This window comes from Stegodyphus dumicola, chromosome 7 (genome assembly GCF_044657685.1).
Source record: "Stegodyphus dumicola isolate Sdum_Otavi_A_Nest chromosome 7, ASM4465768v1".
NCBI classification, from domain to species: domain Eukaryota; kingdom Metazoa; phylum Arthropoda; class Arachnida; order Araneae; family Eresidae; genus Stegodyphus; species Stegodyphus dumicola.
Window position 1 is genome coordinate 173,221,131 of NC_140774.1, and position 13,098 is coordinate 173,234,228.

General features: G+C 31.1%; 1 protein-coding gene and 1 non-coding gene across 7 annotated transcripts in view; both read left to right on the forward strand.

The window, feature by feature from the left end:
- The window catches only part of LOC118182519 (prominin-1-like), a 355,539-nt gene that overhangs the window by 108,097 nt on the left and 234,344 nt on the right, over nt 1-13,098 (forward strand). The gene's annotated exons all lie outside the window — the stretch shown is intronic.
- On the forward strand, nt 2,933-3,005 carry TRNAK-CUU (transfer RNA lysine (anticodon CUU)). The gene has a single exon. It is a non-coding gene; the product is annotated as a tRNA-Lys (tRNA).

A 13,098-nucleotide genomic window follows, 5' to 3' on the forward strand; every position in this document is an offset into this window, starting at 1 on the left:
CTTATTAGAATTTTTAAACTCTAAGAGCACATATAAGAAGTAAAAGGTATATGATTAAAAAGTAACTAAAAAATTTATTAAAACTGTATCTTAAAATGCATTAAAAATTTAATAAAAACAAGCACAAACAAATTGACAAAAATAAGAAAACCTATTGTATCAGATATGTTTCTGAAATAGAAATTTTAAATTTCGACGATCATAAACTTACCATGATTCCCATTCTTTTCTGGAAGTCAATAACTAAATCAAAAATTCGGTTTCGTTTTCAAGAATAACATGCGTGAGTCTGTAGATCAAACAAGTCAACGGTGATGTAAGAACAACATACAGTAGTGTGCGTGATACTGTCAAAAGCACGAGAGGTCACGAATTTTCGGTCGTATTAAACTGTTCCATCGTGAAAGGACACATATATGTGGCAGCGAGAGGGAGCGCACGAAAATAAAGAAAAAAAAACCTTTTTGGTGTAATTGAAGGCTAAATTCCTAAAGTATAGAATCAGCATGAACACTGAAAAATCCCAGAAGGAGCAGAAATAATGTCAAGAGAGTTAAGTCCGGAATATCCCAACAAGTGAAAAACTAGCTAATCAAAGATGATAGCGATAAAAATAATATCTTGAAATGGCGTGATTTCAGTTATAAACGTTTGTTATGCATTTTAGAAATCTTCTTAGAGAAGATTCCCAAGAAAAAAGTAATCCGTTTTCTATATACCTTACAGTGTAAAACTTCAACCAGATCCAAATCTCGAGAATGTCACATTTTATTTTTCTCAGTTTTAAAAGGTTCGTGTCCACATCATCAGATACTCGGGAACTGAAATCGCATCTTTTAAATCAATTTGATACTCAAGATAATTAAGATACAATAACACGCCGAACAAATATTAATTTAGAAGTCAAATAACCAAAAATCAGCGTTATATTTTCAAATTTTCACAGGACTAGTTTCGATGGTTTTACCGAACCATCATCCTCAGCTGCAAAAGCGCAAATGAACGAGATAAGATATAATGATTAGATAAGATAAGAAAGCCTGGACAGGAGATAAGCCACTGGCGCCATCTGTTGATGAAACCAGAACTAAAACATAATTTCTTTAAGGGCCGAAGGCAAAGATGGATTGGAATTAGGGTCGTTAAATAGAACAGAAAGATTTTTTTTAATGTGAAATACCTCTAGAAAATCCAGTTCACCAATGGAAGATGTTTTTTGAATAATTTTGGCAGCAGAAATATTGAAAGCGTGATTTTCGGACCAACAATGTTAGGCAACAGAACACTTTTATGTTTCCTTTTTTCTAACATTTGCCTCGTGTTCCTTAACGCGAAATTTTAAGGCTCTCTTAGTTTGGCCAATGTAAATTAAACCACACTGGCAAGGAATCCTGTAAATACCAGAGGAATTCATATCCGGAATGGGGTTCTTGAGTATGGAACTGAAAATATTATTGATGGGAGAATAAACGACCCGAAAGTTAAATTTCTGCAAAATACGTTCAACTTTATAGCTAATTGTTGGAAAGATGGGAATGACAACAGAATTTTTATAATCTCGTAAAACAAGAGTGTGCCTTTTGGTGTCTTGAGATGAGACTTTTTAAACTGCTTGATTAATAATGTTGGGTGAAAAGCCGCTGTCAATAGCTATTGCTTTTAAATAATTTAGTTCTTCATCAAGGGATAGTTTGGAGGAGCAAACTTGAAGAGCACAATTTGATACTTGTTTTACCCCTGTTCGCTGAATTTTTTGGTTGTGAAATACCGGCTCTATTCATATTGTTATGTCTAGATTGATTACTTGCTTAGACAAGAACTTGAGTGAAAGAACTTAAAGGAGAAACTGTTTTGGCCAAAGGTGTTGTGGAGGACCACACACAGATAAGAAATTTATGTGTGCGGTCCTCCGCAGGTCGTAGTATTCAAGCTAATAGGAGGTGTGAGGTGACAGGCTCTGCATTGCAGAAGCAATAATTCGATCACGTTAATAAACGTTATGGCTCGACATTACAAGAATCATAACTTCATGGGGAGAGCCAAGGAATTTTAGCGATCTGCAATGTTTCTGTCACCAAAGCCTCTCAGTTTCAGGGAAGCTGATGAAACTAAGGATCATGTTTCCCCTCTGATATTCCAACTATAACAAATCAGAAGACATAAACTGCAACCGAAAAATTAAGAGTGCGTGACTAATTCAGTTTACAAACCGTTTTAGACCAGGCAAGAACTCAGAATGCTCTTAAACTCTCGACTAGAGAGACTCTTGCCGCTAGCAAGATCCTCGCATTATGAGGACGATAACCTAAAATAGTTCGTTTTTGTGCCTTCAAATGTCTTGTATTGTTAATACTGCTCCTCATAGATTTATATTAAATGTACTTTAGTTCTATATGTAGTAAGTAATAAGCAACCAACATGCTGCGCAACCACACTAAAAGTATGTAAATGGTAGAGAATAGTGCACACGTAGAATAGTTTATATAGTTACATTAAAATGAAAAGAAAAGAAATAATCGTCAAAACATTTTGGACACGTCCCTTTGTCCTTGCTATCGCTCACTCGTCTCCTTGCGCCTCCTCATCTAGATGGCGCTTTTACATAGTCTTACTCAGTTACAGTTACAGTTCCCACAGTATAATAATAAATATAAATCCAGATTCTTATAATTTTACTCACGTGACACTTTTTAGTCAAAATATGGGAAATTCAAATTTTAACTCAGATTTTTCTACGCATTAAATTAGAATTAATAAACTATTTCTAACCCTATCGCCTAATATAAGTATATTATCGTTTCCTGTTCCGATATGTTTATCATTTACTTTTAAGACACCTGTTCAACTCACAGAGTACTCTGTGAGATATCAAATCTCCTAACAGTTATTAAGGAAAATGGATTTAAATCGGAAAAGACCAAATCCAAACGTCGCCCGGCTAGCTCAGTCGATAGAGCACGAGACTCTTAATCTCGGGGTCGTGGGTTCGAGCCCCACGTTGGGCGATGTTAGTTTTTAGTATTTTTAATCTCGAACAATTACACATTTTTTATGCTGAATTTTAAATCGTTAATTTAATAATATTCATTGTTCTTAGATACTTCATGACGATTATTTTTAAAATCATTTATATTCAATTATCCAATCTTTTTTCTTGCAGTTTAAAATTATTCACACATACATATATTTTCATTAATTTTAAATTCTATTTGTATTATGTTATTTTAAAAAAATCAAATGGTTCTCTACTAAATGCGTGATATTGTGTTTTAATGTATTTTTATTTATATCAATTAGATATATTATTATAAAATAAAATGAAGATCTAAATTATTAAAAAATGAGTTTATTATTTTTAAACGATTTGTTGAGAAATTATGGACTGATTAAATTGGAAAGATGACTTAAATATTCCATGTTTTCCCGATGATAGAAATTGTGAGACCTGGTTAAGTAACGAATTCATGTGGAAGATAATAAAGATCTAATGTTTAGCTGTATAGCAACATTTCTCAAAGTGAAGGGATCATATACAGTATCTCGGGTTTTTAGAATCACTTCCGTTCCAAACATATTTGAGTTTATTAAGCGACTGAGTTTAATAAACGATGATTTCAATTTTGTAAGTTATGGTATCAGCACTGAACTTAATTATTATACTAAGACAGTTAATAGCAGTTGCGTTGTTTTCTCCGCGACGTTTTCATCCGCGATGTTTTTGCCACGATGTTTTCGGCAGACACCCTCTAGGTACCGTCATTTTTTCACAATGCGAGAAACATGCATACATTCATGCAGATTCTTTATTATTCTGTTTCTTTAAATATAATACGGGGAGATAATATTTGGTGACAACAAATCAAAAAGTGGTTCGCATTTTATAATAAAACGCCACAAAATGCCGTTTTTAGACTAACAGCCCTTCTACGCTACAGCCCCTTTGGGCTGAAATAAATAAATAAACTAGTCGCTTCAGTAGTAAAATATACTATGCAGTAAAAGCAAACGGAATAATAAAGAATAGGCGCTTTGTTTACAAAACCAGTTTTCTTAAAAAAGTATTTAAACTGTGAATATAACAACTATTTTCTTGAATAAAACCAGCTTTAACTCAGAGTCGTTATCCTTATCGTGATTCAGACTGAAGGCAATGTTTTTGTGAAATTGCAGAATGGTATGCGAATTATTTAATAAGATTCTATAGAGCGAGTTCTTTCAGCATTTTCTCTTATTACCGGAAATTTCTTTCTTTACAATAGAATAAAATCCTTACAACTTTGGAGCTTCGGGCACAAGTATTTAAGAAAATAGTTGTAGAACAAAAATTTTTAACGTACCAGTTTTAACGCTAAAATCGTACCGGCTACGTTTACAAATTCTTGCAACGTTCTGTTGCCAAATTCACTTGAATAAATAAGTTTAAAAAAAGAATCTATTTTCTTATTCCTTTCACGTACCATGTCTGTTGCCAGTACTAGAAAGTAAATGCCAGAAAAGGGGATTTAAATTTTCTTGAAACTTTTCGAAATCGGAGAACTAATCCATTTACTGAAGCCGAAATGACAGATGTCAGATCATTAACGCCGGAAGTTATTAATCTTTTAAGATTGTAACAGCGACGATTTTTTTTCCCTTCTTTGCTTGATTTTTTCGACTTCTTTTAGTGGCCGTTTTATTAGCCTTTCTGATTCCGCTGCAAAATTAATCATTAACGTAAATACATTTCCTCCGTCAAGGATTAAAGCCGAGTATTGCTTTTAATATAAAAAAAAATGCAATATTGTTTCAAAAAAGTATCAAAATGTATAAAGGTGAAAGTTTTAAATTAAAAAAAAAAAAAAAAAAAAAAAAAAGTAAGAAGAGAATAAATAAAGGATAAATCTCTTACAGTAAAACAAGTACTGTAAGAGAAAAATTTCGAGTATCATATTTCAACGAAAATATTAATTTTGACCCCTCCCGAACCATGTTTTTCCATGACAGCGGTACGTAAGAACAGAATAAAGGACTCTTTTTCCCAAAACAGATTGTAAAATGGATTCAGAAGAGACTTTTCCTGACGTCTGTACGTACATACGTATGTATGTATCTCGCATAGCTCAAAAGCGAACGTAGCTTCAGAACGTTGAAATTTTATATACTGGATTGATATAACATATAGTTGTGCACCTCCGTTTTTGGTTGCAATCAGCCACACAAAACTTAAAAATTCAAAAAAAAAAAAAAAAACTTACGAATTTATACGTCTTAAATTTACTTATATATACGTACTCTATTACCCTGCTTGGTCAGCCCAGCTATTTATTACCGTTGTATGTTGGTAAATTTTGTATTTTTTGCTTTAAAAGTGATTAAATTAACTTGTTCCTGTGTTCCGGTTAAGGTTTTTATACCTTGAGTTAATTTCTATGCAATAGTTGTAGAATTATCAACAAGTAAATTAGTATTAAGCCTAACGAAGCCGCCGTTTGTTTACATTTGAAACTCTTAGTAGAGTAGTGAATTAAGTCAGTTTGTGCACGAATTTTAGTGTCTTTTTGCCGACTGGGACCAAAAGAAAACTTTCAACTTTGTGCACCAAAAAAATCTATCTTCCTGTCCGCTGGGCGAATTACTTGTTTTTGCGTAGAAATAGTAATTTTAATTGTAAAAATTGTTCTTTTTTAACTGTCTTAACTGGTGTTTTATATTTTTATGTATTTTACAATTATTAATGAAGATGTCTTGAGTTTTTCTGTATTTTTGCTTTGCCGCGAAGTGATAACTGAATTGATTAAATGAGAAATATATCTCTGATAAAATTCGAGGAAGTAAGTTTAATTAAAATGCAGCCAAAAATGTGTATAATCTAAAAGGCAGAATTAAAGAACATTTTCAGTCTGTATGACATGAACAAAAATTAGTTAATTTCCTAGATTTTTTTAAAATTTATTTTTAATCGTTAGAGAATTAGAAAAAATTGCATTCTGTTCTTAATATTCCTATTCCATTTTAATATCTGAAATAGTTATAATAGCCCTATTAATTCTAACTAATTCTGAGAACCAGCTAATTCTCTATTCCTGTTAGTTATATTAGATTAATTAATTTCTTAAAGTAAACAATTCAAACGAGCTGTTAAATATAGCAGTGTCAAACGATAGATAAAAGGTCTATGTATGTAATTATTAATTCATCATAAAAGATTGGTAAATAATACTAATGAAAAATTAGATCTGGTAGAAATAGTGACCGAATTTCTAGTGAAAAGAAGGAAAACGAATTCATTTAAATTTATATAAGGCTAATATTTCTATACGTAAGTTTTCTGATCCATAAAGTTATAGAACTAATTGCTTAATTTTTTAATACGGGTATTATACATATGATATAATTTTTTATTTTAAACTCTTTAACACTTTTATCGTCTGTCTTGGAATTTTAGACGCTACTATTTTTTATACATTTATAATATCAGCGTTTTTAAAAGTAATGTGACTCTTTAAATCTCAGCTTCTGCTATGTTGGTTATTATTACGAAATAATAATGTTTCCAGATTACTAATTTAAATAGGAATACTATTGTTGGTAGTAAACCAAACTCAATATCTTACAATTGACAGCATACTAGAATCGAAGAAAAGAAGTAATTATATTTTTGTTTTAACATTTTATTACTATTATGCATAGAACTTTATAATATTTCTTTATTTATAACGTTATTATGTTAAGTAAAAATATATATTTTAAAATGTATTAATGTGTCTTCTAATGCATTTAAAAATGTTAATCGAAGGCCAACACTCTAGCATTCGCCTTTAGAGGGCACAAATGTTTACGTCGATTTTGCTTGCATGAAGTGACCTTTGCAGTCAAAAACGGGCCATTACACCATTCCTTATAAAACAACAAATATTCACACGGAATATACAGCAAAACTGTTTTATAATTTATTGAAATTTTTAAATTTTCGCTTTTGGAAACTGTGCAGTTGGGTCCAAAAAAACGTTCTATGATTTAAAAGAAAATATTTGATGTGGACGCCACATGCCTACCCTCTATGGCCTATTCAATTATACATTTAAGCTTATTTCCTCGAATTCATTTACTCGAATTTCATTAGAGATATATTTTTCATTCATTCAATTTAGTTCTCACTTCGCGGAAAGGCAAAGTGCATAAAAACTCAAAACATCTTCTTAAACTTTAAACTTTTTAAATAAAAACTTTAACCAGAACATAACATAAGAACAATATAATTTAATCACTTTTAAAGCATAAAATGCACAATTTACCAACATATAAAAATTAAAAGTAGAGCTCATCGAACCGTGTAAGAAGGGTGGGTATATAATATATATATATATATGGGCCGTGTAAGAAAGTTGGGTATATAACATATATATATATATATGTATAATGTATATAAATGGTGCGGTGGATTGCAACACAAGAAAGGGAGGTGCACAACTAGATGTTATAGCAGTCTCATATACAAAATTTCAGGGCTGCTCGTTTTTGAGTTATGCGAGATACAGTACAAAGTCCGTAATCCGGACTCGTCGGGACTGCGGCGATTTCGGATTAGGGGTTTCTCCGGATTATAGATCATCAATTTAAATCTGGTAAGATGGCATGCAGAAATTATACAATTAAAATATGAAACCGTAATTTATGAAATAAAGAGCAATTATGATGTAAAGGGTATCAAAATTTACAAAAAAAAGCTTAATATTTATGTGTTTACTTTGTTAAACATTTTCTATGTAAGTTGTTTAAGTTGCTCCGTTTTTTGTGCTTATACTTTCTCTTTAATTCTCTCTTCTATAAAACAGACATAATTTCTTGTTTAGTTTCAAAGTTCCACTATTCAAATCTTGCAATTGCTGTGTCGAGAATCCGACTAACTTGACAATCGAAATATTTTCGTTTTCAATAACCTCTCTGTCACTTTCTTCACTATCGGAAGCGCTTATGTGTAAACGCTTCACTGGCATCAAACGCGCATGCGTAAGTTGGCTTTGAGGTCCGGATTATAGATCATTCCGCATAATGGACGTCCGGATTACGGACTTTGCACTGAACATGCTTGTTTACGTATGTATATACAAATGTCATGATAAAATCCCTTTTGAATCCATTTTAAATTCATTTTACAGTCTATTTTGGAAAAAAGAGGCCTTTATTCTTTCCGTATGTACATACAAATGTCATGATAAAATCCCTTTTGAATCCATTTTAAATTCATTTTACAGTCTATTTTGGAAAAAAGAGGCCTTTATTCTTTCCGTACGTACAGATGTCACGCAAAAATATCATTAAAATGGATTCGAGAGCGGTTAAAATGGACAATTTTGTTGAAATATGATACCCGAAATTTTTTACGATTACAATACTGCCTTTAACTTCGTACAAGGAAAAAATAATTTTTTTTCATTAATTTTTGAATAAAAAAATTTTGCCTTTTTGAATCAAAAAATTTAAAAAGTAAATAAATAAATAATCTGAACGGTTTCAGACTTTAACGATCGCCCAAAAGGAGTTGCTAACTTTTTTTTTTTTTTTTTTACTTTGTCGCTGCTGAGCTCGTTGCATTCACTCCTGCTAACCCATCTCTTTTTTGTCTTTTTAGCTTTATTATTATTAATCATTTTCTTCGCACTTACGCCATATACGGTTCAATAGCAGAATTTCAAAAATTTTAAAAGGAACATATGTTTAGAATTCCCTATGCAGTATTGAGTGTTTACATACATTTTTCTTTTGTGTGTAACTTTATACATCATGTTCTTTTTACTTACGCCACATAAATTTCAGTTCAACAACAAAGTCAGTATTTGACAGACAATCTTGCATGCTGGAGATAAAAACATGTTATTCTATAGTTTTGCCCCTACTACTATTACGTACTACTACTACTACTAAATCCTTGAAAATTCATTAAAAATTCATTAAAGATTTACAAAATATGAAATATAAATTCGGGCTCCCAGGTTTACATGTTCGGGTGGAGGACTACGTTATTCAAAATTTGATGGTTCTGGGTACCGTCGTTTCTTAAGAGTGTGAGGAACATATATACATACCTGCAGATTCTTCATTATTTAATATCTTTAAAAAATCTGGAGAGATAATATTTGGTGGCAACAATTTAAAAAAATGATTCGCCATTTATAGCAAACAGATGGGAAATCCAATTTCGTGACCGCTTTTGCCGTTTTGGGGCTAATAAATGAAAATAAATAGTTAAATAAATAAAATGAATAAATAAAAAAAGCGTGCAACGCGAAAATAAAGCATGGTGAAAAATTATATTGATTATGTTTTCTTTCTCGCTATCAGGCTGAAGAAAGTATGATCTTATTAATAAACTTCTCAATTCATTGTGTATTTCTAAATATAGTCAGCATAATATTTAACCTTTTTAATAAAAATATTTTTTTGCAATATTAATCGTTTTTTATTAAGAGTAATTCATCTGAAAACGACTGAAATTACTGTAATTAACGAAGCTTTTCTCTCAAACTCATTTTTAACGTAATTAGCTTCCGTTTTTGAAAAGAAAGTCAGACGTCAATATTACTCGGCATGCTGTTTTGTGATTTGAAGCATCGTGTAAGCGAAGTAGGAAGAAGTAACTTGAGTAAAGAAAATACTTTTCTTTTTGTAAGAGAACTTCCTTTTTCGCTAATTACATGACTTTTATCTTCTTTTTTTCTTCCGTTGTCGGTCGAAAAATTTATTAATTTTTTTAAAACAAATTCGTTTATCAAATTTTGTTTGAGTGATTATAAAAGCTTATTAAAACTCGGCTTCATATAGAGAAGATTAATTTTTTTCAGATGTAAGTAACAATATTTTTTGAAAGAAAGCGATGATTATTTTTATTTAGAAAAAAAGTGCACAAATTACGCAATTTCAATCTCTATTTTTGCAAACTGTTTTTTTTTGGGGGGGGGGACTAGGAGATATTTAAAAGATGGAGATATTCCGCCCCCCCGTACAGTGTTGCCATGGCTCGCTTTGAAATCATTGAGTTTCTTAATCAAAAATCATGCTTTACAAAATATAAAAATATAAAATAGATAATAACAAAATATGTTACAAAATATGAAATAGATAATAAAACAAATTCCAAATTTGGGCTTGTAGATGCCCATATTCGGGTGGAGATGGACGTTATTCAAAATTTGATGGCTCTAGGTACCATTGTTTTATCACAATGCGAGAAACATATACATATTTATTTAGATTCTTCATTATTTAATTTCTTTAAATATAATACAGGGCTCTAATATTTGGTGGCAACAAGTTAAAAAGTGATTCCCCGTTTATAATGAATCAACGCAAAATGGCAAAACGAAATTAGTAGCCCCTCTGGGCAAATTGCCCTTTTGAGCTATTTAAAAAAAAAAAAAAAAAAAAAAACTCAGTATTGATCTACATGAATATTCGTTCAAAAGTTCTGTAATATTATCCTTATCAAACAGCATCAGTCAATTAATATATCTATTATGCTGATAATTTTTTCCGATTATGATAAGAATCTTGCTTTCTTTGTTTGCGATACTGCCATTGTAAGTTTTTTTTAGATGAACTATCTGTAAAACATTATTGCGTCGGTCATTTTCCTTTGTATGCATGGGCTTTTCTGCAGAATAAATCAAGTCCGTTGCCACTACCTGGCGACTAATTCTATGGAAAGATTGGTGACTCAGTCTTTGCGGCCAATGAACCTTATCAATGAGCCTCCTAATTTTCCCTTTTTTTATTTTATTTTATTTATTTATTTTTTTTTTTTTCCATTTCCTTTTATCCTCTGGGGCAACCTTAATGATTTGACAGTAAATAAAACGATCAAATGGTAGTCACGAAATTTCGGGGTAATTTGATCAAATGGTTTTCTCGTAACTCGTAGATGATAAAACCGTATGCAAATACTCATATATCTTTTAAATGACACCGGCTTAAGGGAGTTTTGTCATACATGAATTTCGTTTTTAATACCTTTTTCCGAAGATATAGATAATTTTTATTAAGTGTATATGGATATTTTCTTGCATCAAATAGCATTTGATTAAATGGGTTATTTTCCATTTAGAAATATCCTTAACAACTAATTAATGCATCAAAATAATGCATTTAAAAGTAGTATTAATTTTTATTAAGTATATATGGATATTTTCTGGTATGTAATGCCATTTGGTTAAAAGGGTTATTTTTCATTTAGAAATATCCTTAACAACTAATTAATGCATCAAAAGCTTTACTAGTATTTTTTTAGGTATATATGGATGTTTTCTGGCGTGAAATGACATTTGATTAAAAGTATTTTTCATTTAGAAATATCCTTAATAATTAATTAATGCATCAAAAGTTTTATGCATTAACACCGCGAATGAAAAATAAAAACTACTCACCTAATCATTTACTAAAGGAAGCTGTATATAATGAGTTTATTCATCATTCAAATAGTTTCAGTTTTAAGCACAATACAAAGGATTTGGTTGTACGGCAAAAATTGTGCGAGATATTTAGTTTTAAATAACGCAAATACTAAAGTAATTTTTAAAATTAAAATATCAATTTTGTAATAATTAAAATATCTGACTTTTTATACAGTCTCCCAATTCATATAGCTTTATTTAGGATTAAGTTTAAGTGTGTGATTATGGCAAAGCCTCGAGGGCTATCTGCCTAAGGGGAGGGATGCCTTCGTGGAGGACTTTCTAGGGGAAACTGGCTCGTATACACGTTACACATGGAGAAAACCACGAAAACGCCCATGCAGCCAGCCCGTTCGCGGGATTCGAACCTCGGACCGAACTACCAGTGTTCAGCGACTTTACCGCTCGGCCGCTGGTGGGCAGCTTTATTTAGGAAAAGATTAATAGTTTGTATTTATATCAAAAATGAAACACAGAAAGTTTGGCTCACATACGATAAAAAATCTGATGTGTACACCACATGACTTCCTTGTACTGGAATATTAAATTGGAATATTAAATTATACGCATTTTTTCTTGCGTTTCATTTAAACTTATTGGATTGAATTAAATTTACTTCGCCGACAGAGCATAAACCACAATAGAATAAATGCATTCTTTAAAATTCACTCTAGTATTTGTTTACCATAGCGACACTCTGGCGCTAGATTCACTTAACAGTATTAATAATTATATACCAGTCAACTTATATAATAATTATATAACGGAAACTAAGTAAACTGTTATATAATCCAATAATTATATAACAGTTAGCTTATATATTTCGTTCATATTATAACTCATAATGCACAAAACTTATATCATTTAAAGAATAGAATTATCTAATCGTTGCCACATGTTCTATTCAAATACTATAATAAAGCTAGAATGATGTATAAAAGAAATTAAGCAAACAAAACCAAAAAGAAACAGTTTTTCACATTGACGATTGAGTATTTCTCATTCAATTAATTCAGTTCTCACTTCGCGAGAAGACAAAAATACATAAAAACTCAAAATATCTATATTAAAAATTACGAAGTAAATCTCAAACACTTATTTCCTGGAAAAAATTCCAGAAAGAATTAAGCATGATTTAATTGGCAATAATAATTGAATGCGTTATCTTTGTTGTCGCGAAGGTAAGTTTCTCTAGATTGGCAACAAATCCACTAGTCTCCTGTTTCAAATGTAAACATCAATGGCCGCCATTAAAAACAGGCTTAGCAATTAAACAACTTTAAAATTGCTTATAATTCTAAAAATATTGCACACAGATTTACTAAAGGCATAAAACCCTTAACCAGAAGGTGAAAACAACATAATTCAATCATTTTTAAAGCAAAAAATGTACAATTTACAAACATATAAGAGTAAAGAAACTGAGATCACTGAGCCGGGTAACAGAGTGGATATATATATAAATATATTTATATACGTTTGGTGCGGTCGATTGCAACCAAAATACGAGGTGCACATCTACATGTTATAGCAGTCCTATATACAAAATTTCAACGTTCTGAGGCTACTCGTTTTTGAGTTATGCGAGATACGTACGTACGTTCGTACAGACGCCACGAAAAATTCTCTTCAGAATTCATTTTAAAGCAGTTTTATAACTTTTTTGGAGGAA